This window comes from Myotis daubentonii, chromosome 2 (assembly GCF_963259705.1).
Source record: "Myotis daubentonii chromosome 2, mMyoDau2.1, whole genome shotgun sequence".
NCBI lineage: Eukaryota > Metazoa > Chordata > Mammalia > Chiroptera > Vespertilionidae > Myotis > Myotis daubentonii.
The window spans coordinates 139,040,504-139,066,854 of record NC_081841.1 but is presented as its reverse complement, the minus strand read 5'-3'; the positions used below and the strand labels follow the sequence as shown (position 1 = coordinate 139,066,854).

At 45.0% G+C, this 26,351-nt stretch overlaps 1 protein-coding gene across 1 annotated transcript in view; it reads right to left on the bottom strand.

The window, feature by feature from the left end:
- The window catches only part of LOC132228402 (kelch repeat and BTB domain-containing protein 7), a 77,981-nt gene that overhangs the window by 37,184 nt on the left and 14,446 nt on the right, over window positions 1-26,351 (bottom strand). The gene's annotated exons all lie outside the window — the stretch shown is intronic.

Genomic DNA, 26,351 nt, shown 5'->3' with positions numbered 1-26,351 from the left:
AGGCCTGCTCCCGGGTGGCAGAGGGCAGGCCCAATCCCTAGGTGCAACCCCTGGTCGGGCTCAGAGCAGGGCCAATTGGGGAGTTGGGGCGCCGCCCCCTGTCATGCACAGAGCAGGGCAGATCGGGAGGTTGCGATGCCACCCTCAGTCACGCTCAGGGTAGGGCCGATTGGGGGGTTGGGGCACCGCCCCCTGTCACACTCAAGGCAGGGTTGATGGGGAGGTTGCGGCGCCACCCCCTGTCACGCACAGAGCAGGGCCAATCAGGGGGTTGGGGCACTGCCCCCTGTCATGCACAGAGCAGGGCCCATCAGGGGGGTTGGGGCTCCATACCCTGTCACGCATAGAGCAGGGCCCATCAGGGGGTTGGGGAGCTCATCCCTGTCACGCACAGAGCAGGGCCGATCAGGGGTTTGGGGCGCCGCCACTCTCACACTCAGGGCAGGGCCGATGGGGAGGTTATGGCTCTACCCTGTCACACACAGAGCAGGGCCCGTTTGGGGGGTGGGGTTCGGGCGCCGCACCCTGTCACACACAGAGCAGGGCCGATCAGGGGGTTGGGGCGCCGCACCCTGTCACACACAGAGCCGCAAGGTGATCAGGGGGTTGGGGAACTCCCCCCTATCAGGCATAGAGCAGGGCTGATCAGGGGGTTGGGGCGCCTTCACCTGTCACTAACAGAGCAGGGCCGATAGGGAGGTTGTGGCCCCGCACCCTGTCACACACAGAGCCGCAGGGCGATCAGGGGGTTTGGGCACTGCCCCCTGTCACACTAATCCCAGTGCCGGGAGGCCTCGCGGCTCCGCTGATCCCGGTGCTGGGAGGCATATTACCTTTTTACTATATAGGATAGAGGCCTGGTGCATGGGTCGGGGCCGGCTGGTTTGCCCTGAAGGGTGTCCTGGATCAGGGTGGGGGTCCCCACTGGGGTGTCTGGCCAGCCTGGGTGAGGGGATGATGGCTGTTTGCAGCTGGCCACACACCCTTCAGGGTGGGGGTCCCCACTGGGGTGCCTGGCCAGTCTGGGTGAGGGGCTGAAGGCTGTTTTCAGGCTGGCGGGTGACTGAAGCTCCCAACTGCTCCTTTTTTTCTTTTTCTTTTTTTAATTCTGGACCAGCTTTAGCTCTGGCTCCAGCTCTGAGGCCTCTGCTGCTGAAAGCAGGTATCTGGGGTTTTGTTTAGCTTCTATATTTGTAAGAATGTTTCAAACTGTAAGCTCAGTGGCCGACAGTGGCATGCGGGGAACGTTGGAGTCCTCCATCACTGAAGCAAGCAAGCCTCATGTTAACTTCAAGCTGCCTGGCTGCCGGCCGCCATGTTGGCTGGCAGTTAATTTGCATATCTCACTGATTAGCCAATTGGAAGGGTAGCAGACGTACGCTAATTACCATGTTTCTCTTTTTTTAGATAGGATAGCCATTCTGATATAGGGTGTCCCAAAATTCATGCAAGATTTGCAATTGAATTGAATTGCAAATCTTGCGTGAATTTTGGGACACCCTATATGAGTGAGGTGATATCTCACTGGGATTGGGCCTAAACCAGCAGTCGCAAATCCCCTGAGGGGTCCTCTATTGGAGTGCTGCAGGCTGGGCGGAGGGAACTGCCCTCTTCCGTGCACGAATTTCATGCACCGGGCCTCTAGTTGTAAATAATGCTGCAATGAACATGGGATTGCAGATATCTTTTTAATAACCTGTTCTCATTTCCACAGTGGCTGTACCAATTTACATTCTCATCAACAGTATTCAAGGGTTCCCTTTTCTCCATATCCTCACGAACACTTATCCCATTTTCTTGATGATAGCCATTCTAAAAGGTATGAGGTAATATCTCATTGTGGTTTTGATTTGCATTTCCCTGATGCTGAGTGGTATTGAACATATTTTCATGTACCTGTTGGCCATTTACATGTCTTCTTTGGAAAAAAAATCTATTCAGTTCCTTTGCCCATTTTTAATTGGATTGCTTGTTTTCTGTTTCTGAGTTGTATGAGTTTGTGATATATTTTGGATATTAACCTCTTATCAAATATACAGTTCACAAATATACAGTTCACAAATATTTTCTCATTCCATAGGTAGCCTTTTCATTTTGTTATGCAGGAGCTTTTTAATTTTTACTTTTGCTGCTTGTACTTTTGGTGTCATATCCAAAAAGATCATTGCCAAGACCAATGTCAAGGAGCTTCTTTCCTATATTTCTTCTAAGAGTTTTATGGTATCAGGTCCTATGTTTAAGTGTTTAATCCATTTCAAGTTAATGTTTGTGAGTTATGTAAGCATGCTCCCTGATTTCAAACCACATTACAAGGCTATATAGTAATTAAAACAGTATGTATTGGCACAGAATAGACATAGATCAATGGAACAGAACAGAGAGCCCAGAAATAACCCCCCCATATATAAGGTCAACTAATATTTATAAGAGAGTCAAAAACGTTAAATGGGGAAAGGATAGTCTCTTCAACAAATGGGGTTGGAAAAACTGGATAAACACATGCAGAAAAATGAGTAGAGCCTGGTTGCATGGCTCAGTGATTGATCGTTGACCAATGAACCAAGAGGTCATGGTTTGATTCTTGGTCAAGGCATATGCCCGGTTTGTGGGCTTGGTCCCTAGTGTGGGGTGTGCAGTAGGCAGCCAATCAATGATTCTCTCTCATCATTGATGTTTCTATCTCTCTCCCCCTCTCCCTTCCTCTCTGAAATCAATAAAAATATATTTATTTTAAAAATAAAAATATAATAAATAAATAAAAATATATTTTAAAAAAGGAAAAATGAGTAGGAACCCTATCTTATAGGGATCTTATTTTAAACACTGGGTTGTGCCTCATCTTTCTCTAAGTATTCTAAGTCTCCTGACAAGCAATTCAGTTAACTGATATCAGTTCTCTTCTCTTAAACATCCACAGAGCCAGTAGACAGCCAATATGGGGGAAAAAGGACCTGAGATCCTAGAAAATCAGAATTGACTATATGAAGAATCTTTGACATTTCAGAAACCTCAAGCATTATTATATCAAACTAGAGGCCCAATGCACAAAATTCATGCAAGAGTAGGTCTTCCTTCCCCCAGCTGCCAGCACCAGCTTCCCTCTGGCACCCGGGACCCAGGCTTCCCTCGCTGCCCCGGCTTCGTCCAGAAGGACATTGGGTCTACTTAGCATATTATGCTTTCACTAGGGGCCCGGTGCACGAAATTCGTGCACTGGGTGTGTGTGGGGAGGGGAGTGTCCCTCAGCCCAGCCTGCCCCCTCTCACATACTGGGAGCCCTCAGGCGTTGACCCCCATCACCCTCCGATCGCCTGATCGGCCCCTTGCCCAGGCCTGACGCCTCCGCCAGAGGTGTCAGGCTTGGACAGGGGACCCCCATCTCCCCCTGATCACTGGCTCTGGCCCCCGCCCAGGCCTGAGGCCTCTGGCCCAGGAATCATGCCTGGGCAGGGGACCCCCATCTCCCTCTGATCGCTTGCTCCACCCCCCGCCCAAGCCTGACGCCTCTGACCCAGGCTTCAGGCCTGGGCAAGGGGACCATCATATCCCCCCAATCCCTGGCTCAGCCCCCCGCCCAGGCCTGATGCCTCGGCCAGAGGAGTTGACCCTCATCACCCTCCGATCACCAATCACCGGATCGGCCCCTTGCCCAGGCCTGAGGCCTCCGGCAGAGGTGTCAGGCCTGGGCAAGGGCCCCCAGCTCCCCGCGGTTGCAGGCTCCGCCCCTGCCCAGGCCTAACGCCTCTGGCTGAGGCATCCGGCCCGGGCAGCGGGGACCTGCAGCTGCAGCGGCCCCGCGATCGTGAGCTCCGCTTTAGGCCCAGGCAAGGGACCCCTAGCTCCCAGGACTGCCAGCTTCGACCATGCCCAGCTCCCATCGCTGGCTCCACCCCTACTTCCTGCTATCACTGGCCAGGTTGGCAAAGGCGCCTGATTCTCCGATCATGGCTGGGGGGCAGGGGCAAAGGCGGCCCCAGGGCCGCCTTTGCCCCTGCCCCTCAGCTCTTAGCTCCCCCCTGGGTTTCTGATCACTGTCAGTGGCAGGGGGCTTCTTCCTGCTTTCCCTTTCACCTCCCTGCATTGTGCCTACATATGCAAATTAACCGCCATCTTGTTGGCAGTTAACTGCCAATCATAGTTGGCAGTTAATTTGCATATAGCCCTGATTAGCCAATGAAAAGGGTATCGTCGTACGCCAATTACCATTTTTCTCTTTTATTAGATAGGATTATTATAGATGGCAACTGTAAGGTTGATTCCAGCTATAATTCAAAACTTCACAGCAATAAATACGCACAGACATTTTCTAAGTTTAGATTGCATTTTGAAATAAAATATGACTTGATTGTTTCTTTAAATTAGAGGTACAATACTATGCAAAATGATTCAAATTTAGAGCAATGTTATTACTCCTTAAATATACATTCAATGGGTGAATTATAGAACAGAGATATTATTTGAGAAAGTACTAGTATATCTTATTATTATCTTGACATATTTAATATCGTAACTGAATTTAAATAAGAACAATTTGATATTTATTAAGTTAGCTCAGTGCTCTGATTTAGAGATTACTTTATCTGAACTAAAAGGGTCAAAATATAATACTAAAAATACAAATAGTAAAAATACCTAATATAATACTAAAAATACAAGCATAATATAATGCTAAAATAATGCTACATATTTTAGTATATGAAAACTTATCATCTGATCATGCATATTTTCTTGGGTTTTATTTTGAACTAAAAACAATTTTTCATTTCCTTTCTCAACTGTATTAAGATGACTTTGCCTCAAGTCAGGCCCTCTCTTTATTCAGAGTTCTTAGCAAGCAGTGCAGTAATTCCAGACTCGGTGACCTAAGGTGCATCACTAAGTTAGAGGACCAAATAAAGCTCAAGCAGAACAATAGCAATTTTACTCTCCGAGTCATATGTTTGAGGTCATGTTCACATTGAAAAAAATGGTGTAGATTTCATCATAAATGCTATGCAGGAGGCTGAGGGCATACTAGAAAGTTCCCTGATTCAGAGACAGGAAACAGTTCTAATTCTGATTTTGCTAATAACTAGCAGTGTGACCATTGGTATATTATTTAAATTTTGTTGGGTTTAAATAAGAAAACAGGGCAATATTCTATTATTCTTAGTGACAAAAAATCAAGAATTATCTAGTGATCAAGCACAATATATAGAAATTCAAGCTATTTAAGGATTATTTAAAAAATAGAAATTATATACACACACACATGTATCTGTCATTGTTGTAATCTAGAATATATGCAGTTCTATTTTACAATAACACTACCAGTCTTAAATATTTTTTCAACTCTTTTCAAGACCCTGTGATTGGTGTTATGAGATATAAAAATGGAGTAAACCCTATCCCTCCTGCTCTCACAAAGCTTACCAGTTAGTAGGTTCACCCTCTCAAGCATCCTTCCCCATGCTGCTCCTTTTCTTTCAGCAGAAAACCATGCAACCTAATTCAAATAAAGAATTAAGTTTAGAGATAAAAGATACCTGAAGTCCAAAACCATACCTATGAACTCATCTCCATTTAGATGGCCTTCCCCTTCTTCCTCCAGGTTTGGAAAAAGAAGGGTCCTGACTCCTGTCCAAGTAAAATTCGGCCACTTGTGCTTTGGTCCATCTCCTCGCTCCCCCTGAACTTCTGAGCTGAGGCCCCTCATTATTCTCTCTAATGAATGTCTTTCTGCCTGAGCCTAGTAAAGTGTTTAAGACTCCTGGTGACCAAAAACACAACCTAGATACTCTCTCCCTCACTAGGTACTGCTTATTCCCTTCCAAAGAACAGCCCACGCTTGTCTCCACTTTCTCATATCTTACCTTGTGAGGGAAGAATTTCCTGTTGGCCCTAGCCGGTTTGGCTCAGTGGATAGAGTGTTGGCCTGTGGACTGAAGGGTCCCAGGTTCGATTCTGGTCAAGGTCACCTGTCCGGGTTGAGGCTTGATCCCCAGTGGGGGGCGTGCAGGAGGCAGCCAATCAATGATTCTCTTTCATCATTGGTGTTTCTATCTCTCTCTCCCTCTCTGAAATCAATAAAAATATATTTTTAAAAAAGATATTACTGTTGACATTGTGCCAGGTTGTACTATTCAATGTCCCACAATCTGGATTTGGCCGATGGCTCCTTCATAGTGTTTTTAACTGTTCCTTCTGGCCACTGTCTTTCCTGTACACTGGAAGTTTACTTTAGTGGCTTAATTAAATTCAGGTTTATCATTTCTGGCAACATATTTTTTAATAAAACATAAATTTGTTGTTGTTGTTGTCGTCATCGTCATCCATACTAATAATAGAGGAATATACAAATTGTCTCGGACGCCATCACAGTAACAGTAACGACCAAACAGCAGGCTGTATGGGGCAACAAGACCGGCAGGGGGGTTAGTGAGGGACGACCAAATGACTGAACAGCAGGCTGTGTGGGGTGACCAGGCTGGCAGGGGGGCAGTTGGGGGCGACCAGCAGGAGGACGGGGCAGCAAGGGACGACCAGGCTGGCGGGGGGCAGCAGTTAGGGGCAACCAGACCGGCAAGCAGGTGAGCAGTTAGGAGTCAACAGTCCCAGATTGTGAGAGGGATGTCAGACTGCCAGTTTAGGCCTGATACCAGCAGTCAGACATCCCCCAAGGGGTCCCAGATTGGAGAGGGTGCAGGCTGGGCTGAGGGTACCCTCCCCTCCCCTCCCCTCCCCTCCCCGCCCTGTGCACAAATTTCGTGCACCAGGCCTCTAGTATTAGAATAAAGGCTATGTACCCTAACCGGTTTGGCTCAGTGGACAGAGCGTTGGCCTGCGGACTCAAGGGTCGCAGGTTTGATTCCGGTCAAGGGCATATACCTTGGTTGCGGGCACATACCCAGTAGGGAGTGTGCAGGAAGCAGCTGATTGATGTTTCTAACTCTCTATCCCTCTCCTGTTCTCTCTGTAAAAAAATCAATAAAATAAAAATAAATTGAAAAAAGAATAAAGGCTATGAGGTCAGACTTTACCTGACCCTTTAGAGGCTGGGTAAACCCATATTTGGCACATGGCTAACTAAAGCTTCATCTCATTCTAATTCATTCTCACTAGGCTCCTGACCCCAAGCAAATGTTTAGATTAAAAATTCTTTACAAAAATACCACCAATGACCTTCAGTTAGAATCAAGTGTTTGTGGTGTGACATGGTTGGCCATACCCTGAAAATGATACAAGAAGGTATATTAATGAGTTGATTTCTATTGTGGGAGACTGGGTTCAATCCAGCAGGGGCCCTCTGCTAAGCCATTCAGAATGCATTTTAGAAATGTCCTTTTTAAAAATGTTTGATGCTGAGGCAAGTATCTACCAATTCCCACTCTCCGTTGCTTAAGGACTGTCCTGGGGTGGAGGGGGCATTTACTTCCCCTTGAACTTCCGCACTGTAGTTGCAGAAGCACTGCCCAAGGTAATGATCCTTCCAAAAAGCCCTGAGTCAGAAAAGCAAAGTTGCCTGTTACCATGGTCTGGAAATGTCTACCATAGATACAGCTGAATTCTGAGGTTGGCTAACAGGATGTGATGTACCACATGCACCAACTAATGTCTCCAATTCAGATCTGACACCTATATTCTCAAACTCATCATAGCAGCACTATCCACTAGGTCAACTGTGAGAGAGACTGCTAATTGCCCCAGTTCATTCTCCTCTTCTTCCTTTTAGTAATAGTGAGCGCTTTTGGGTTCAGGGTGAGTGAGAGGGCTAGGCTGGTAGGTTGCCAAAAGAAGAGAAGGGGTTGGAAAAGAGCTTAGGCATTTAGGGAAAGAACCCTGACACTCTGGAAGCTTAATTTCCAACATTTCTAGAAATACTTGCACTGAGACAGGACTTAATGGCAAGAAAGTGATGAGTGTTCATGTGTGTGTATGTGCATGTGTGTTTTAAAGGCATTCAGTGGGCACATTTGTTTGTGAAAAATCATTTTCCAGCATTATATGGAACCTAACTTTTAGCTGTGAATTTATTGTGGAAGGAGAATTAGAGAGATTTGAAATGACCACATAGCAATAAAGCTTGCATGTTGTTGCAAACTGTCTACACTTGAACATAGGAAGCCTGGACACTTCTGTATTAAAATATATTAGTTTATTAGGTGATTTAATAATAGAACCCCCTGAGTTTTAGCTGAGTACATAGCTATCCATCTAATAACAATAGTTCCCAGGTGACCTTGCAGCTGGATGTGGTGATATGATTAAGTTCTTCCCAGTGCAAAAATGGCAAAAGTGATGTAAAAGTCCACTAAAAAAATTTTTTGTCCTCCATTTTCTCTTTCCCCTTTCTTACAGGCTGCCATCCTATCTAATAAAAGAGAAAAATGGTAATTGGCGTACGACGATACCCTTTTCATTGGCTGATCAGGACTATATGCAAATTAACTGCCAACTATGATTGGCAGTTAACTGCCAACTAAGATTGGCAGTTAACTGCCAACAAGATGGAGGTTAATTTGCATATGTAGGCACAATGCAGGGAGGGTAAAGGGAAAGCAGGAAGAAGCCCCCTACCACTGACAGTGATCAGAAACCCAGGGGGGAGCTAAGAGCTGGGGGGCAGGGCAAAGGCGGCCCTGGGGCCGCCTTTGCCCTGCCCCCCAGCCATGATCGGAGAATCAGGCGCCTGTGCCGCCCTGGCCAGTGATAGCAGGAAGTAGGGGTGGAGCCAGCGATGGGAGCTGGGCATGGTCGAAGCTGGCAGTCCCAGGAGCTAGGGGTCCCTTGCCTGGGCCTAAAGCGGAGCCCACGATCGCGGGGCCACTGCAGCTGCGGGTCCCCGCTGCCCGGGCCGGACGCCTCAGCCAGAGGCGTTAGGCCTGGGCAGGGGCGGAGCCTGCAACCGCGGGGAGCTGGGGGTCCCCTGCCCAGGCCTGACACCTCTGCCGGAGGCCTCAGGCCTGGTCAAGGGGCCGATCCGGTGATTGGTGATCGGAGGGTGATGAGGGTCAACTCCTCTGGCCGAGGCATCAGGCCTGGGTGGGGGGATAAGCCAGGGATTGGGGGGATATGATGGTCCCCTTGCCCAGGCCTGAAGCCTGGGTCAGAGGCGTCAGGCTTGGGCGGGGGGTGGAGCAAGCGATCAGAGGGAGATGGGGGTCCCCTGCCCAGGCATGATTCCTGGGCCAGAGGCCTCAGGCCTGGGCGGGGGCCAGAGCCAGTGATCAGGGGGAGATGGGGGTCCCCTGTCCAAGCCTGACACCTCTGGCGGAGGCATCAGGCCTGGGCAAGGGGCCGATCCTGCGATTGGAGGGTGATGGGGGTCTACGCCTCTGGCGGAGGCATCAGGCCTGGGCAAGGGGCCGATCAGGCGATTGGAGGGTGATGGGGGTCAACGCCTGAGGGCTCCCAGTATGTGAGAGGGGGCAGGCTGGGCTGAGGGACTCTCCCCTCCCCACACACACCCAGTGCACGAATTTCGTGCACCGGGCCCCTAGTGTAACTATAATTCTGGTGGATGTGCTTTGCCCGTGAGGACGAGGGCAGCTCACTAGGAATTGGGGGGAAAATAAGGAAGGCACCTGGGTTTTTATGAACAATCTCATCAGGCAGAACCACCCTGCCAGATCTTCTGAACTGATTGGAGAGAAACAAGTGTCTTTCTTATATTTTTGAGCTTTTTTTTGGTATAAAAGTTTGGCCTATCCTTTAACACTATATCCAAGCAAGAAACGGGAAATAGTTCATAGTCCTTCTTATACATCTCCCTCATCCCCAGACATGCAGCTATAGGTCCAGCCTAATTTCTCTAACCTCTCTTATGTCTGTTCCTTCCTCACCAAGCACACCTGCTACCCCTATTGAATACCACATCATCTTACTGTCTGCACTACAACAGCATTCCTTTACCTGTTCTTGCCCCTAGAGTGTTGCACTGTTAATATAGCCAGATGAAGAGTCTCAATTAAACATATTCAATTATGTCAAGTGCGGGAAGTCATCCACTACCGATATATCATGAGAGTTCACCAACGTACGTGGAAGGCCCATGGACCTTGGGCGTTAGCAGGGCTAATGCCAAGCACCATTGTTCTGTTGAGATAGCAGTGGCTCAAAGCAGTTTCCTGACCTAATAGCCTCAAAGTAAATGTTTACTGAACCCTACTGGCCTTTACTGATCTTTATTGACTTTAGAGACGGTCTGTCTGCTTTACTGAGGGCAAGGTGTATATCTAAATTGAATAAAAAGCGGATAAGGCCAGGTTTCAGTGTGATTCTCCAAGAGAGAGGTCTCCACCTGGCCCCCATGCCTCCTAAATTCATATTTCTTGCGTAGTATTTTCATTTGTGCGTCGGCCCCTCCTTCAGATCCTGAACCCTAGCCATGCAGGTTGCGGCATTCTGGCGCCATGAACAGGATTCTGGAGGAGAAGATTCGCCTGAACGGAAAAAACGAAGTGAAAAAGAAAAAGTGGAAATCCACTGGAAAGGTGGGAAGTTCACCGTGCACAAAGCCTGTGCCAGCTTCGGAGTCACGACTGTAAGTGGACGAAGAACGTTTTGATTCAGCCAGGTTATAATGGGGAAGAATTCGAGTAAAAGGCAAAAACATCATGGTAAATTTTTAGCTTGCATGCTCAAGGATAAAGGAATTAAGGTGTCAAAAAGTACTCTCTTAAATCAGGCTCAAGGAAAACTAATGCCCTTGTCATCTTTAACTATTTGGGCTCTTGTTCAAACTGCATTATGCCCACTTCGTATTGAGGATCAAAAATCTATAACACCTAAGGCCCCAGATCCTCCGCCTCTAGTATGGGAAGGCTCAACAACTAGAGAAAATGAGGCTAACAGTCCTTTTACAAAAGGACTCTTTAATGCTTTGTCTGAAAATTACCACATGACACCTTGGGACTAGCAGCTTTTACCTAAAATGACTTTAGATGCCAGTCAATGCTATGGAGAGCAGAATAGGATAAGAACTATAAACAACAGGCTGAGATCTAGGCCACATTCTGTCTGTAAGTCCCAGGTAATGTAAAACATCTGAAAAATCCATGAAAAGAACTCTGGCCCTGACCAGTTTGGCTCAGTGGCTAGACTCGCGTCAGCCTGTGGACTGAAGGGTACCAGGTTTGATTCCGGTCAAGGGCATGTGCCGAGGCAGCTGATCAATGATTCTCTCTTATGGGTGTTTCTGACTCTCTATCCCTCTCCCTTCCTCTCTGTAAAAAATCAATAAAATATATATATATATTTTTAAAAAGAACTCTGATTTATTACGTCTTATCTATGTGCTATGTGTGCTTCTCTGTGATGGTTGTTTTATCTGTCTTTTTTGTTTGGTTTGATTTGTTCATTGTTAGTCTATTAAGCATGCCTTTAATTTATCCTCGTAGAAAAGAAACAGTAGATGGCCAGGCCATTACTAAATTTCCCCAGAGCAAACAGAATGTGGGGGTGGGAGAGAGAATATGAGCAGTACACAGGGCTGATAACACAGGTCCTAGGAAAATTCCTACGAAGGGAGGTAACTAAACAAGGCCCCAGCCCATTAATTACTAGGTCTTTTGGTGGTCCTGTAAAATGGACACCCACTCTCAGGAGTGTTATTAAAAGTCTCATTTTCACCATGTTTTTTTTTTCCCAGTCTGTCATTTGAAATTTGGATAGATGAGACATTTCTCACAATTTAGGGATGTGTCTGGGATTTCTATACCCACGAAGAGAAAAAGGCTAGCTTAAGAGAAGGCGCGCCCTGCCCAATTCTGAGTGGCCTCTTGGCCTAAGCCCCATCTTTCACGGATGCTATAGAAAAGGCCCCAGACTGTTTTTCTTTAAAAGAGGGCAAAAATGACACAAGGAAAATATACAGGCTGTGTTTGGGCAACAAGATTAGTGTTTCCATAATAATGGGTAATTCTTGAATAATAATGGACCGCTTTCAAGGTTGCCTCACAGGTCCTGGGGGCACTCCTGTTTTTATAAAGAAAAATAAAATAATACTTTAGCATTAAAGCCACTGAAAGTCAGCAAGTTATCTCTGTTACAGAATTTGCTAAAGAAAATGCCTTGGATAATAATAATTGGCTTTAAAATTTCAAAGTTGTTAAAACATAAATAAATAGATGTAACTAAAATGAAGGATTTGTAATAAAGCTTTTCAGTAATAATTATGAATATATTAGTAATGAAAGTCCAGTCACTCAAGCGGAGACTGACTGTACTCTCTGTTAGAGGAAAGGCCAGTTGCCCTTCTCCCTGTAAAAGCAGAGAAGCTGCAGCAATAACCTTAGATGTTATCTCTAAGGAAGAATGTAGCAGTTTAAATCCAAGCGGCTAGAGGCCTGCTCCCTCCTCCCCCGGCCTTTTCTCCAGCCTCATATGCCTATACATAATTTTCCAAAGTCCTTGGTAACTTAAAGAATTTAGAACATTGCTGGATTAAATGATAAACATCTCAATATTCCAACAAGTTTTAAGTTCACCTGGTTTTACCTTTTATTACAGAAAATCTAAAAATGTATTTCTTAAAGGTAAGAATGTGCATAAATGTCAATCTAAGAAATGCTGGCTGTTTACTTTTAATTATCATTGGAAAATTAAGGTTTAGATATTGTATGGTTTTAATAATGGAAGGCAGTACATACATTTTTTTTAAAAAAAAAAAGGAGAAAAAGGTCTGTGCAAGTTGCTGAAGGTATATACAAGTTGATGACATAAAGAAAGAATATTAGAGTGGAAATACTTAATGGAAGGACTAGGCATAGTTATGCATTTTTGAAGGACATGGAAAGAAGGTTTGAAGGCTAATTTAAAAGTGTGAAATTTGTGAGGGTTGCGTATGCAATGAGAAGGAAAAAGGAAATGTTGAAAAAGAGAAATGAGTTCTAAAATTAACTATTTGAAAAAGTTGTAAAAGGGTCATAAAATCTCAGGGAAGTTTAAACAAAGGCTAGACCACTACCCTTATCTTCCCTGCCAAGGACAGAGTAAATGGTTAATACAGAAAGGGAGGGCAGGACAAGGTTTCTGAATACTTCTTAAGCAAAACCAGAGTATTCAGCAGCGGAATTTCAAAACAGGAGCATACATAATGCCTCAGACCGCCACCCAGCCTGCTCTTCAGATTGGCTGGGGGGTGGGGCGGCATCTGTACTTCACGGGTCAAATGTATAAGTTTGCTTACTTTACTTTTTTAATAAATTACTTAATAAATTAGCTTTTCACAATATAATCAAGGTCTCATATAAACTCATTTATATGAGAAGTCAATATTTTATGAGCAATTGGTCCTAGTAAAGTCCAAAGTAAAATTTGCATACATATGCAAATAAGCACTAGCCAAAAAGAATACTGTAGAAAAGTAAACTTAAGCTTAAAAAGAATTTTTTTTAATTAAATCTTTATTGTTCAGATTATTACAGTTGTTCCTCTTTTTCCCGCCATAGCTCCCCTCTACCCGGTTCCCACCCCACCCTCCGCCCTCACCCCTCCCCGCCCACTGTCCTCATCCATAGGTGCACGATTTTTGTTGTAACTCTTGCTGTTCTAACTGCTCAATAATACTAAATTTTATAATACAGTTTGTCTCTGCCAGGTCACAAGCCCACCTCCTTCAGTGCCCAGGCCTCATCGTCCCTCTGACAGACAGCAAGGATCTCTTGGCTTTTTTGTTTTTTATAATTAAATCTTTATTGTACATATTATTACAGTTGTTCTCTTTTTCCCCCCCATACCACCCTCCACTCAGTTCCCACCTCACCCTATGCCCTTACCAACCCCACTGTCTTCATCCATAGATGTATGATTTTTGTCCAGTCTCTTCCCGAACCACCCACACTCCTTTCCCCACCAAGAATTGTCAGTCCACTCCCTTTCTATGCCCCTAATTTTATTATATTCACCAGTTTATTCTGTTCATCAGATTTTTTAAAAAATATATATTTTATTGATTTTTCACAGAGAGGAAGGGAGAGAGATAGAGAGTCAGAAACATCGATGAGAGAGAAACATCGATTAGCTGCCTCCTGCACATCTCCCACTGGGAATGTGCCTGCAACCCAGGTACATGCCCTTGACCGGAATCGAACCCGGGACCCTGAGTCCACAGGCCGACGCTCTATCCACTGAGCCAAACCGGTTTCGGCCAGATTTTTTATTCACTTGATTTTTAGATTCACTTGTTGATAGATATGTATTTGTTGTTCATAATTGTTATCTTTACCTTTTTCTTCTTCTTCCTTTTCTTAAAGAATACCTTTTAGCATTTCATATAATACTGGTTTGGTGGTGATGAACTCCTTTAGCTTTTTCTTATCTGTGAAGCTCTTTATCTGACCTTCAACTCTGAATGATAGCTTTGCTGGGTAAAGTAATCTTGGTTGTAGGTTCTTGCTATTCATCACTTTGAATATTGCTTGCCACTCCCTTCTGGCCTGCATAGTTTCTGTTGAGAAATCAGCTGAAAGTCGTATGGGTACTCCCTTGTAGGTAACTGACTTTCTTTCTCTTGCTGCTTTTAAGATTCTCTCTTTGTCTTTTGCCCTTGGCATTTTAATTATGATGTGTCTTGGTGTGGTCCTCTTTGGATTCCTTTTGTTTGGGGTTCTCTGTGCTTCCTGGACTTGTAAGTCTATTTCTTTCACCAGGTAGGGGAAGTTTTCTGTCATTATTTCTTCAAATAGGTTTTCAATATCTTGCTCTCTCTCTTCTTCTGGTACCCCTATAATTTGGATGTTGGTATGCTTGAAGCTGTCCCAGAGGCTCCTTACACTATCTTCATATTTTTGGATGCTTTTTGCTTTTCCGGTTGGGTGTTTTTTGCTTTTTCGTATTTCAAATCTTGATTCTTGCAATCCTCTAGTCTGCTGTTGGGAGTCTGTATAATATTCTTTATTTCAGTCAGTGTATGCTTAATTTCTAGTTGGTCCTTTATCACATCCTCGAGGGTCTCATTCGATTTCTTGAGGGTCTCATTAAGTTTATTGGCGGTTTCTAGAAAATTCTTGAAAAACCTTGAAAGTGTGGTTTTGAACTCTATATCCAGTAGTTCGCTTTCCTCCATTTCTGTCATTTGTGTCCTGTTTCTTTGTCTCCACATTTCTTTATGCTTCCCTGTGTCGACAGAGTGGCTTTCTGTACTAGGTGTCCTATAGGGCCCAATGGCTCAGCCTCCCCAATTACCTGAGGTAGACACTCTTGGTGCACCCCCTTGTGGGCTGTGTGCACAGTCTTGTTGTAGTTGAGCCTTGATTGTTGTAGGTAACACTGGGAGGGATTGACCTCAGGCCAATTGGCTGTGAGAATCAGCTGTGTCTGCAGTGGGAGAACTTCTGTGCTGGAGACACCCCTCTGGGGCAAGACTTGCTTCAATGGGGCTTTGGTGCTCACTGAGTCTGCCCCCTGAGTGTGTCCTTTATGAATCTGAGGAGCTGCAATCTGGATGGTCCCACTCTGACCACTGGGCACACTAAAAAAGGAGAAATTTTTAAATCTCTTCTGCTACTACTTACAAAGTAAACTAAAAGTTATTATTCAAGCATTAAATCTCACCATTAATGAGACACCATAAGTAAAAAGAAAGTTACTTTTACTTGAGATGTATGCATTGCAATATTGACCAGCATGTCTCTCTCCTCCCTGTTTTTCTGAAAGGCAACCAAGTTGGTTTCTGTTTAAAAGAAAGTAAAAGTTTTTAGCCCTAACTGGTTTGGCTTAGTGCAGTGATGGCGAACCTTTTGAGCTTGGCGTGTCAGCATTTTGAAAAACCCTAACTTAACTCTGGTGCCGTGTCACATATAGAAATTTTTTGCTATTTGCAACCATAGTAAAACAAAGACTTACATTTTTAATATTTATTTTATATTTTCAAATGCCATTTAACAAAGAAAAATCAACCAAAAAACTGAGTTCGCGTGTCACCTCTAACACGCGTGTCATAGGTTCGCCATCACTGGCTTAGTAGATAGGGCTTGCAGACTGAAGGATCCCAGGTTTGATTCCAGTCAAGGGCATGTACCTTGGTTGTGGGCACATCCCCAGTAGGGGGTATGCAGGACGCAGCTGATCGATGTTTCTAACTCTCCCTCTCACTTCCTCTCTGTAAAAAATCAATAAAAAATATTTTTTAAAAAAGAAAGTAAGCCGAAGCCGGTTTGGCTCAGTGGATAGAGCATCGGCCTGCGGACTGAAGGGTCCCGGGTTCGATTCCGGTCAAGGGCATGTACCTGGGTTGCAGGCACATCCCCAGTGGGAGATGTGCAGGAGGCAGCTGATCGATGTTTCTCTCTCATCGATGTTTCTAACTCTCTATCTCTCTCCCTTCCTCTCTGTAAAAATCAATAAAATATATTTTAAAAAAAAGAAGTAGTAAAAGTTTTTAAAAGAAATTCCCTAAATGTGGCTTAGAGATTGCTCTGGGAAAAAAATACCGAGGGAAATGCCCTTCAAATGTCTAGGAACTACAATTAAAAATCAGTGTATTAGGCCTTAAAAAGTAGAAATATGAAAGGATTGCCTTAAGACTTTAAATGACTTTTAGAAATTATTAGAGGACATTAATTAGTTGAGACCTTACCTAAAAATCTCTAAGGGAGAAATGACAAATTTATTCAATATACTTAGAGGTGACTCTAATCCTTCCTCGCCCCGAACATTAACAGATGAAGCTAGGGAGGAGTTACTAAGAATTGAGCAGGCAATCTCCTCAGCCCAAGTAACACAGGTACAGCCTGAATTGCCTTGATTAGGACAGATTAATTCTACTGCAAATAGTCCCACTGAAGTCATCTTCCAAAATTAAAACTCTCCTACTATTATCGAGTGGGTCCACCTAGGGCTGTGGTCGGCAAACTGCGGCTCGTGAGCCACATGCGGCTCTTTGGCCCCTTGAGTGTGGCCATGAAGTTTCAATCACACTGTATGTGCGCGCTGGCACGTGGTATTTTGTGGAAGAGCCACACTCAAGGGGCTGCAGTTTGCCGACCACTGACCTAGGGCATCAATCCTCTAAAACTGTGGTTACATATATAGAATTCATGGTTCAGTTAATATCTCAACTCAGAAAGCACTGCAGGTAGCTTAGAGGAGAAGAACCCCAATATATCTATCTTCCCTTCACTGGGAAGCAATTAGAAATGTTATTTCAGACTGATTTGAATTGGCAAATTGGACTAAGTGTATATTCTGGGGAACTTGGTTGTCACCTACTGAAAAACAAATTACTATAAGTTTTATATTACACCCCTATTATTATACCAAAAAAATACTAGGCAGGAACCTATTCCTGGAGCATTAACTTTTTACTGATGGTTCATCTAATGGTAAAGCTGCTTATCATGCAATGCATTCAGACCGAATCATCCAGGCCAGTCATACTTCTGTGCAAAGAATTGAATTAGAAACTATCAAGGCAGCATTGCAGGATTTCCAAAAGCCTCTTAATATTATTTCTGGTTCTGCCTATGCTGCTGGCCTGGTAAATAGAATTGAGACTGATCAATTAAAATGGCTCAGTGAGCCCTAACTGGTTTGGCTCAGTGGATAGAGCATCCGCCTACGGACTGAAGGGTCCCAGGTTCGATTCCAGTCAAGGGCATGTACCTGGGTTGTGGGCACATCCCCAGTAGGGGGTGTGCAGGAGGCAACTGATCGATGTTTCTCTCTCATCGATGTTTCTAACTCTCTATCCCTCTCCCTTCCTCTCTGTAAAAAAAAATCAATAAAATATATTTTTTAAAAAAATAAATAAAATAAAATGGCTCAGTGACCAAAGTCTATTTATACTATTTAAACAGGTATAGCAAATTGTACAGCAAAGACAATACCCCTTTTATATTACTCTCTAGGGGCCCGGACCATGAAATTCATGCACTAGGGTGGGGGTTCCTCAACCCAGCCTGCCCCCTCTCACATACTGGGAGCCCTTAGGGGATGTCCTCCTGAAGGCTTAGGCCCGCTCCCCGCTCCCCTTGGGAATAGGGCCTAAGCCACAGTCTGGCCTCCCTTTCTGGAAGCCGACTGGGCTGATCAGGGGAAGGCACCAGCCCCATCACCCCGCTGCTGCAGCCATTGCCAGTCACCACAGCCACCAAGGTTTTTTCATCAACATGGACTCCAGTCCCTTCACCATGAAAAAATGACAACTTTCTTTAGGCATTTTCAAAATGTGTCTTTCATAGGATATGACATTTCTTTATTATTTTTTTTTTATCCTCACCTGAGGATGTTTCCATTGATTTTTAGAGAATGTGGAAGAGAAAGAGAAAGACAGAAACATCAAAGTGAGAGGAACACTTTGATTGGTTGCCTCCTGCATGAGCCCTGACCTGGGCCCCGGCCAGGGAGGAGCCTGCAACCTAGGTACATGCCCTTGGTCAGAATTGAACCCAGACCCTGCCATCGGCAGGCCAAGGCATTATCCACTGAGCCAAACCGGCTAGGGCAGGATATGACATTTCTTAGCCCCTCCAGCGGCAGACCTTCATTTTTTTCTCCAGGAGTGTGGTGAAAAATCCTAGATCATCTGTTTGGATTCTTATTACCCAAGTTACTAAGAATATTACCAGTGGCATACAGGAAGCTTAGCCAATGAGGTCAGAAAAGGTGTTTCCTCTTTAGTTCACACCAGTCCCCGGCTCGGCCCCTGCCCAGGCCTAAGGCCTTAGGCTGGGCATTAGGCCTGGGCAGGGGACCCCCAGCCGCTCCTATTGCAGGCTCTGCCCCTGCGCAGGCCTCAGGCCTCTGGCCAGGGCATTAGGCCTGGACAGGGGACCCCCAGCCGCTCCTATCACAGGCTCCGCCCCTGCGCAGGCCTCAGGCCTCTGGCCAGGGCATTAGGCCTGGACAGGGGACCCCCAGCCGCTCCTATCACAGGCTCTGCCCCTGCGCAGGCCTCAGGCCTCTGGCCAGGGCATTAGGCCTGGACAGGGAACACCCAGACCACTCTGATTGCAGGCTTCACCCCTGCCCAGATCTCAGGCCTCTGGCTGGGGCCTTAGGCCTGGGCAGGGGACCCCGAGCTTGCTCAGATCGCAGGCTCCGCCCCTGCCCAGGCCAGAGGGGCGTTAGGCCGGGGCAGGGGACACCCAGTCCGCTCCAATCACTTGCCCAGGCCTAAGACCTCTGGCCGGGGCCTTAGGCCTGGGCAGGGGACCCCCAGCCCGCTCTGATGGCCTGCTCCGCCCCTGCCCAGGCCTCAGGCTTCTAGCTGGGGTGATAGCCGGCTCTGCCTCCCTGGGTGACATCTGGCGCTGCCCGCCCCACCTCCCCGGTCCCCGATCTGCGGCCCGGATCCAACGGGTGGCTTCTGGCGCTGCCCGCCCCACCTATAGTATGCAAATTTAATGGCCATCTTTGTTGGGTTAATTTGCATAGTCTTCTGATTGGCTGGTGGGTGTGGCAAAGGTACAGTCAATTAGCATCTTTGTATTTTATTAGTGTAGATATCAGGACTCATACCACCCTGCCTGGTTCTTTAACAAAAGGAAATGCATATGCTGATCAATTGGTTGCCTTATTAAAACTTGCCACAGAATCTCATTAGCTTTTACATCACCTGCCAAAATGTTGTCTAAACAATTCTCAATCACTGGACAGCTTGCAAAACAGATTATCAAGGAATGTCCCACTTGCATGTTACATCTGCCTCAAGGGCCCAATACAGGAATTAACCCTTGAGGTTTGATAAGGGACCATATCTGGCAAATGGATGTAACACATTATACTCCTTTTGGACGCCTTGAGGCACTGCATGTCTCTAGACACTTTTTCAAAGGTCCTATGGACCACTGCATCTAGAGGGGAAATGGCAAAACAGGTCATTAATCATTGCCTAGCTGCTTTTGCCATCATGGAAATCCCCAAAATTATTAAAACTGATAATGGACCTGCATACACAAGCTGTCATTTCCAGCAATTTTGTAAAAAGTGGAAAATTCGGCACATATGGGAATACCATACAATTCCCAAGGACAGACAATTATAGAACATCAACATCAGTGGCTAAAATCCCAACCTGAAAAACAAAAAGGGGAATAGTGGTGAAATCTCCTGTAAGTAGACTACACCAAAGCCTTAATTACTTTACATTTTTTCACTTGTAATGCTGATGGCAAGACATCTGTGGAATTACACTGGTGTCAGAATAAGCCAAAGGAAAATGGTCTGGTTAAATGGAAAGATCCTGTGTCTGGTTTATGGAAGGGTCCTGACACCTTGTTAACATTTGGTCAAGGATATACTTGTGTATTTCCAGAAAACTCCTCCAAGCCCGTGTGGATTCCTGAAAGGAATATGAAACTTCAACATGGATCAGAAAGAGGAACTGACCAGACTAATGAGGGCCTTGCACCTGGAACTTCATCCTGTACCTGCAGCTGCAGACAATCAACTACTTCAGCCACAAATAGCAGTAGCCCCAAGCAACACGCTGAAGATAAGGAGTGGGAGGAGAACCAGACTGAGGACAAACAGTCCGGAGATGACCTGGGGGATGGTGAAGAAGACGATCCAGAAAACTGAGCGAATTTGTGAGTAGACCAAAACCCCAAACACACCTGAAAACGTTTCCCTTGCCATGCTAGCAGCCATTAGTTGTGCGGTGATACTACCAGGGGCAACTGGGGAAGTATATTGGACTTACGTTCCTGACCCTCCATGGGTAAGACCCCTTACTTGGGTTGATCCCCCGCCTAGTGTAGTCACCAATAATACCAAGCACCTTGGTCATCCAGGGGGACCACGGGTGGGACAAGGAAGTATCTGGGCGAAACATAATTACAGGGGCGTCACCACCCAGCTTCCCTTTTGTATTACACAGAATCCAACTACTGCTCCTCTGTGTGTAGAGGTTTCTGGTTAGCATGGACACCAAAGGAGAGGGAAGCAAAAGCCCAAATACATCTACTCTCACTACTTGCTCCTGGGAGAGGTACAGAAAATGTAACATTACTAAGACATCCCCCCCACTAAGCCATTATGTAAAAAGTTTTATGAATGGCACCCCACTGAGGAAGAAATTAATTGACAAGACTGTTATAGTGACCACCCCACCAGCAGCAAACTTAATAACAGTTTTTCCTTTGTGTATTGGAGCCCCTACAGGTTTGCATATAGTAACAATTGCACCCTAAAATGGAAGGGGACTGCATCCTGTCAATATGTTGAAGCTAATCACTCCATCTCATGGTATGGAGGAGGATTTGTTGGATCTCAATTACAACATGATAATTGGCCCCTACAAAATACAATGGAAATTAACTGCTGCACTTGCACCTATAAAATAGTTTAGTTTTAACTAAAGCTTACATAATTCCTTTCGTACCTTATAGGGAACTCCCAATAAGACAGTATTTGCCACCGCCTGTGTATTTGATCCTTTTGTACTCCTCTCAGGCCCCATTCAGATGCACCTTAATGCAACAAGCCATTTGTATGAGGTGTCACGCATAGGCTGCACCCCATTGTATTAATTCTACATTCCAAAAAGATTCCCTCATGATTTTAAAACCTGCTTTCACTTGGGTTCCTACTAACCTAACCGAGCCTCAGGAATCTCATCAAACCTACCAACTGTTCCATGACCTGGTAAAAATCTAGTAAGACAAAAAAGATTTCTTGGAATGTTAATTGTAGGACTCTTTGATCTAGTATTGTTACTTACTTCTGTGGGAATTGCTGCTTCACCCATGGTACAAACTGTTCAAACTTTTCAGTTTGTACAACAAGTTAAGGAAAATGTAACTAAGACCTTGTCTATACAAAAAAGAATTAACAGCCAGCTGAAATAGAATTATCAGCACTAAAATCTACAGTTTTATGGATGGGCAATAAAATCCACAGCTTAGAGCAAAGAATGTCCTTACAGTGTCATTATAATTTTTCCCAGATTTGTGTTACCCCCGTTCCCTATAACAGTACCTTACACCCTTGGGAATCAATAAAAAATCACCTTCTTGGTGCTTGGGGTAAAGGTAACACAACCCTTGATATTTTAGAATTACAACAGTATATTGTATAATTGTCCCAGGCAAACTTACAAACTAGTTCCTTAGATGCCTGGCAGCAATTTAAAAAGGACATTAAAGAGTTTAATCCCTTTCACTGGATCTCCTTACATTTGCCTCTTAGCATAACCACTATTGTCTGTCTCATTCTTATTCTTATATGTTTATCTCTAGTCTGCAGATGCAGAATGAAGAGTCTTAAAAAGACTCTTCGGATGGCATACACTTTCCAAGACTTATTAAGAAAATAAAAGGGGGAGATGTGGGAAGCCATCCTCTACCAATACTCTCATGAGAGTGCAGCAAGGAACGTGGAAGGCCAATGGACCTTGGGCATTAGCAGGGCTAATGCCAAGCACCATTGTTCTGTTGAGATAGCGGTGGCCCAAAGCAGTTTCCTGACCTAATAGCCTCAAAGTAAATGTTTACTGAACCTTACTGATCTTTACTAATCTTTATTGACCTTAGAGACTGTCTGCTACCTGTTTGCCATGCTTTACTGAAGACAAGATGTGTATCTAAAATTGAATAAAAAGCAAATAAGGCCAGGTTTCAGTGTGATTCTCCAAGAGAGAGGTCTCCACCTGCCCGCCCCCCATGCCTTTTAAATTCATATTTCTTGTATAGTATTTTCATTTGTGTGTTGGCCCCTCCTTCAGATCCTGAACCCTGGCCATGCAGGTTGCAGCAGTCAAGTACCTACTTAAAAATTCTCAGTGAATTCACAAGGAGTCAACTCCTTGGCATGGCATACAAGGTCTTCAAAATCTGATGTTTACCAACTTTTCCAGCTTATTCCCATCCCAAGCTTCCCCACACATCCTAGGATTAGGTCAAATTACATGCTAGTGCCTCAACATTCCCATCTTTGGAACTCTACTGCCTCTGTAGTCTGCTACAATAGGAACTATAATCCTTAACTGAGGTTATTTCACCTGTCTCTCTCCCTCAACATTTTCATCCCCCAACTTCATCTATTTCAAGTGGCTATTTGGAGTCCTGGGCCTCTCTAGAATTATCTGCTAGAGATATCAGAAAATACTGCCTTTTTCTGGGTTTTCTAGGCTGGTAGGATGACAGTCTTTAGAGTCCTGACAAATCATTTTGATGGCCATGTATTACAATCTAGCCAGACAGATGGTATAGCACAGATTGTTTTTTATACCACATTCTCCTGCTTCAGAATTCTACAAGAAGGAACTCTTGAATTTTTACTAGTTACATATTGACCCAAAATAAGGATTCCTCTCCCAAGCACCCTTGCAGCCAGGTGTGGCCATGTAGTTCAGATCTGGACAATATCATGTGACTGGAAGCAATGTGCACTACTTCCTTGTGCACAACCACATCTACATCCTAACTACATATAAAGTCAGAGGAAAACATTGCCCATGATATCTTCTTTGTACAAAGAAAGCCATAAGGTCATTGAGAAAGCCATAAGGTCTGGACCATTTCTATTTGCTAGTTTCCCTGGAAATGAGGAGGCATTTGCTCTCCCCTCCCCCCCCCCAATATATTCCTGAGTAAGATATGTTTGATGTGGGTAACTGCTGCTGTGATGGGGTCCCAGCTTGCACAGAGGCCTGGCCCAGCATAGAGACCTGGATGCAGGGGAATGGCTGCAGCCTGGGAGCATGAGGTCATGGCCCGATACGTGGGTCTAGCACACAGGCCCTTACTGGATTGGGCTGTGAGGCCTGGTGGCCAGGCCTTCCCTTTGCAATTTGGTGCCCTGTGAAGCAGAATTAAGGTTGGGGCCTGCCCTCAGACTGGGTAGAAGGCCAACAGGCCTGCATGTGTACATAGGTGTATGTGGTACTGTAGGTGATGGACGCCCTAGAGCGGTGATTTTCAACCTTTTTCAACTTATGGCAAACATAAACTAATTACTAAACTTCTGTGGCACACCAAAAAAACATTTTTTGTCAATTTCACAAAAATATTCTGAATAATAATAATAGTAATTACCTACCCCGTTTGCTCCAAAGTGACTTAAAAACAAAGAAACAATCGAGCCTGGAAGGTGTGCTCTCTGAAATCAAGAAAAACGTGTGTTGTTTTTTTTAAGGAATCCTGGCTCCGGCCAGTATGGCTCAGTGGATGTAGTGTCAGCCTGTGGACTGAAAGGTCGCGAGTTCAATTCTGGTCAAGGGCACATGCCTGGGTTTTGGGCTCAATCCTCAGTGGGGGGTGTGCAGGAGGCAGCCGATGAATGATTTTCTTTTATCATCAATGTTTCCATCACTCTCTCCCTCTACCTTCCTTTCTGAAATCAATAAAAAATAAATAAATAAATAAAGCAAACACATTAAAATAAATAACCCCTCACCTTCACTCCCTTCTCCCAAAATTGGGCAACTACTAATCTACTCTCTGTCTCTATGAACATTTCAGACCAATGTAATCATACGTGTGGTCTTTTGTGTCTCACTTTTTCCACTTATTTTATTTATATAAATTTATTGGGGTGACATTGGTCAACATGATCTCTCCTCCCTCCCTTCCTCTCTGAAATCAATAAAAATATTTTTTTAAAAATCAGGTGCCTAGGAAAAACCAAGATGGCGGCATAGGTAACTACCTGAAATTGTTGCCTCGCACAACCACTTCAAAACTACAACTAAAAGACAAAACAGACATCATCCAGAACCACAGGAAGGCTGGCTGAGTGGAAATTCTACAACTAGAAGGAAAGAGAAAAGCACTCTGAGACTCAGAGGAGGTGCGGAAGTAAAGTGCAGAGGTACGGAGGAGCATGTGAAAAGGGCTGGCAACTGAGGACATGGTTGTCCTTTTCAATCGGGAGGGAGACACAAGCTTCCGACTGCTCTGAACTGCACTTCTGGGCAAGTCTCTGGGGAGCCAGACTCATATGGGGAGAAATTGGACTGTCTAGCATTGGGCAGAACTTGAGGGCGGCTTTCTCTCAGAGGTGCTTGCAGTGATTACCGCGGAACACTAAGACCCGGGGCCTCTTAGGACAGGGCTGAGGATCAGCCATAGATGTTTGCTCCATTCTGTTGATTCCCTGAGACCTCGCCCCACCCAAGCTGTGCGCAGAGGCTTTTGCATATGAATGGCCTGGCCCTATGCAATCTAAAATTACCTAACAAACTGCAGCTGGGTCAGAGAGACCCAGATCATCCAAAAGAAGGCCCAAGACCCCACAGCAGCTTGCATTGCTTCACAGCTGGGCCTCATCTGGGCACCTCCAAACCCCAAACAAGAGGAATCTGCAGATCTCTCCATAGCTCCTGCTGGGGAGCCTCAGGCAGAGGCTAAATTAGCACCTCCTTAGAGATCCAAGAGCCAGTGTACCCAGTGGTCAGAGTGGGACCATCCAGATTACAACTCCTCAGATCCATAAGGGACACACTCAGGGGGCAGACTCAGTGAGCACCAAAGCCCCACTGAAGCAACTCTTGCCCCAGAAGGGTGTCTCCAGCACAGAAATTCTCCCACAATAGACACAGCTGGTTCTCACAGCCAATTGGCTTGGAGGTCAATTCCTCCCAGTGACACCAACAACAATCAAGGCTTAGCTACAACAAGACTGTGCACACAGCCCACAAGGGAGTGCACCAAGAGTGTCCACCTCAGGTAATTGGGGTGGCTGAGCCACTGGGCCCTATAGGACACCTAGCACAGAAAACTACTCTATCAACACAGGGAAGCATAAAAAATGCAGAGACAAAGAAACAGGTCACAAATGACAGAAATGGAGGAAAGCAAACTACTGGATATAGAGTTCAAAACCATGGTTATAAGGTTTTTCAAGAATTTCCTAGAAACCACTGATAAATTTAGTGAGACCCTTGATAAATCTAGTGAGAACCTCGAGGTTATGAAAAAGGACCAACTAGAAATTAAGCATACACTGACTGAAATAAAGAATAATATACAGAGATCCAACAGCACACTAGAGGATTGCAAGAATCAAGTCAAAGATTTGAAATACGAAGAAGTAAAAAACACCCAACCGGAAAAGTAAAAAGAATCCAAAAATATGAAGATAGTCTAAGGAGCCTCTGGGACAACTTCAATCATACTAACACCTGAATTATTGGGGTGCCAGAAGAAGAGAGAGAGCAAGATACTGAAAACCTATTTGAAGAAATAATGACAGAAAACTTCCCCTACCTGGTGAAAGAAATAGACTTACAAGTCCAGGAAGCACAGAGAACCCCAAACAAAAGGAATCCAAAGAGGGCCACACCAAGACACATCATCATTAAAATGCCAAGAGCAAAAGACAAAGAGAGAATCTTAAAAGCAGCAAGAGAAAGAAACTCAGTTACCTACAAGGGAGTACCCATATGACTTTCAGCTGATTTCTCAACAGAAACTATGCAGGCCAGAAGG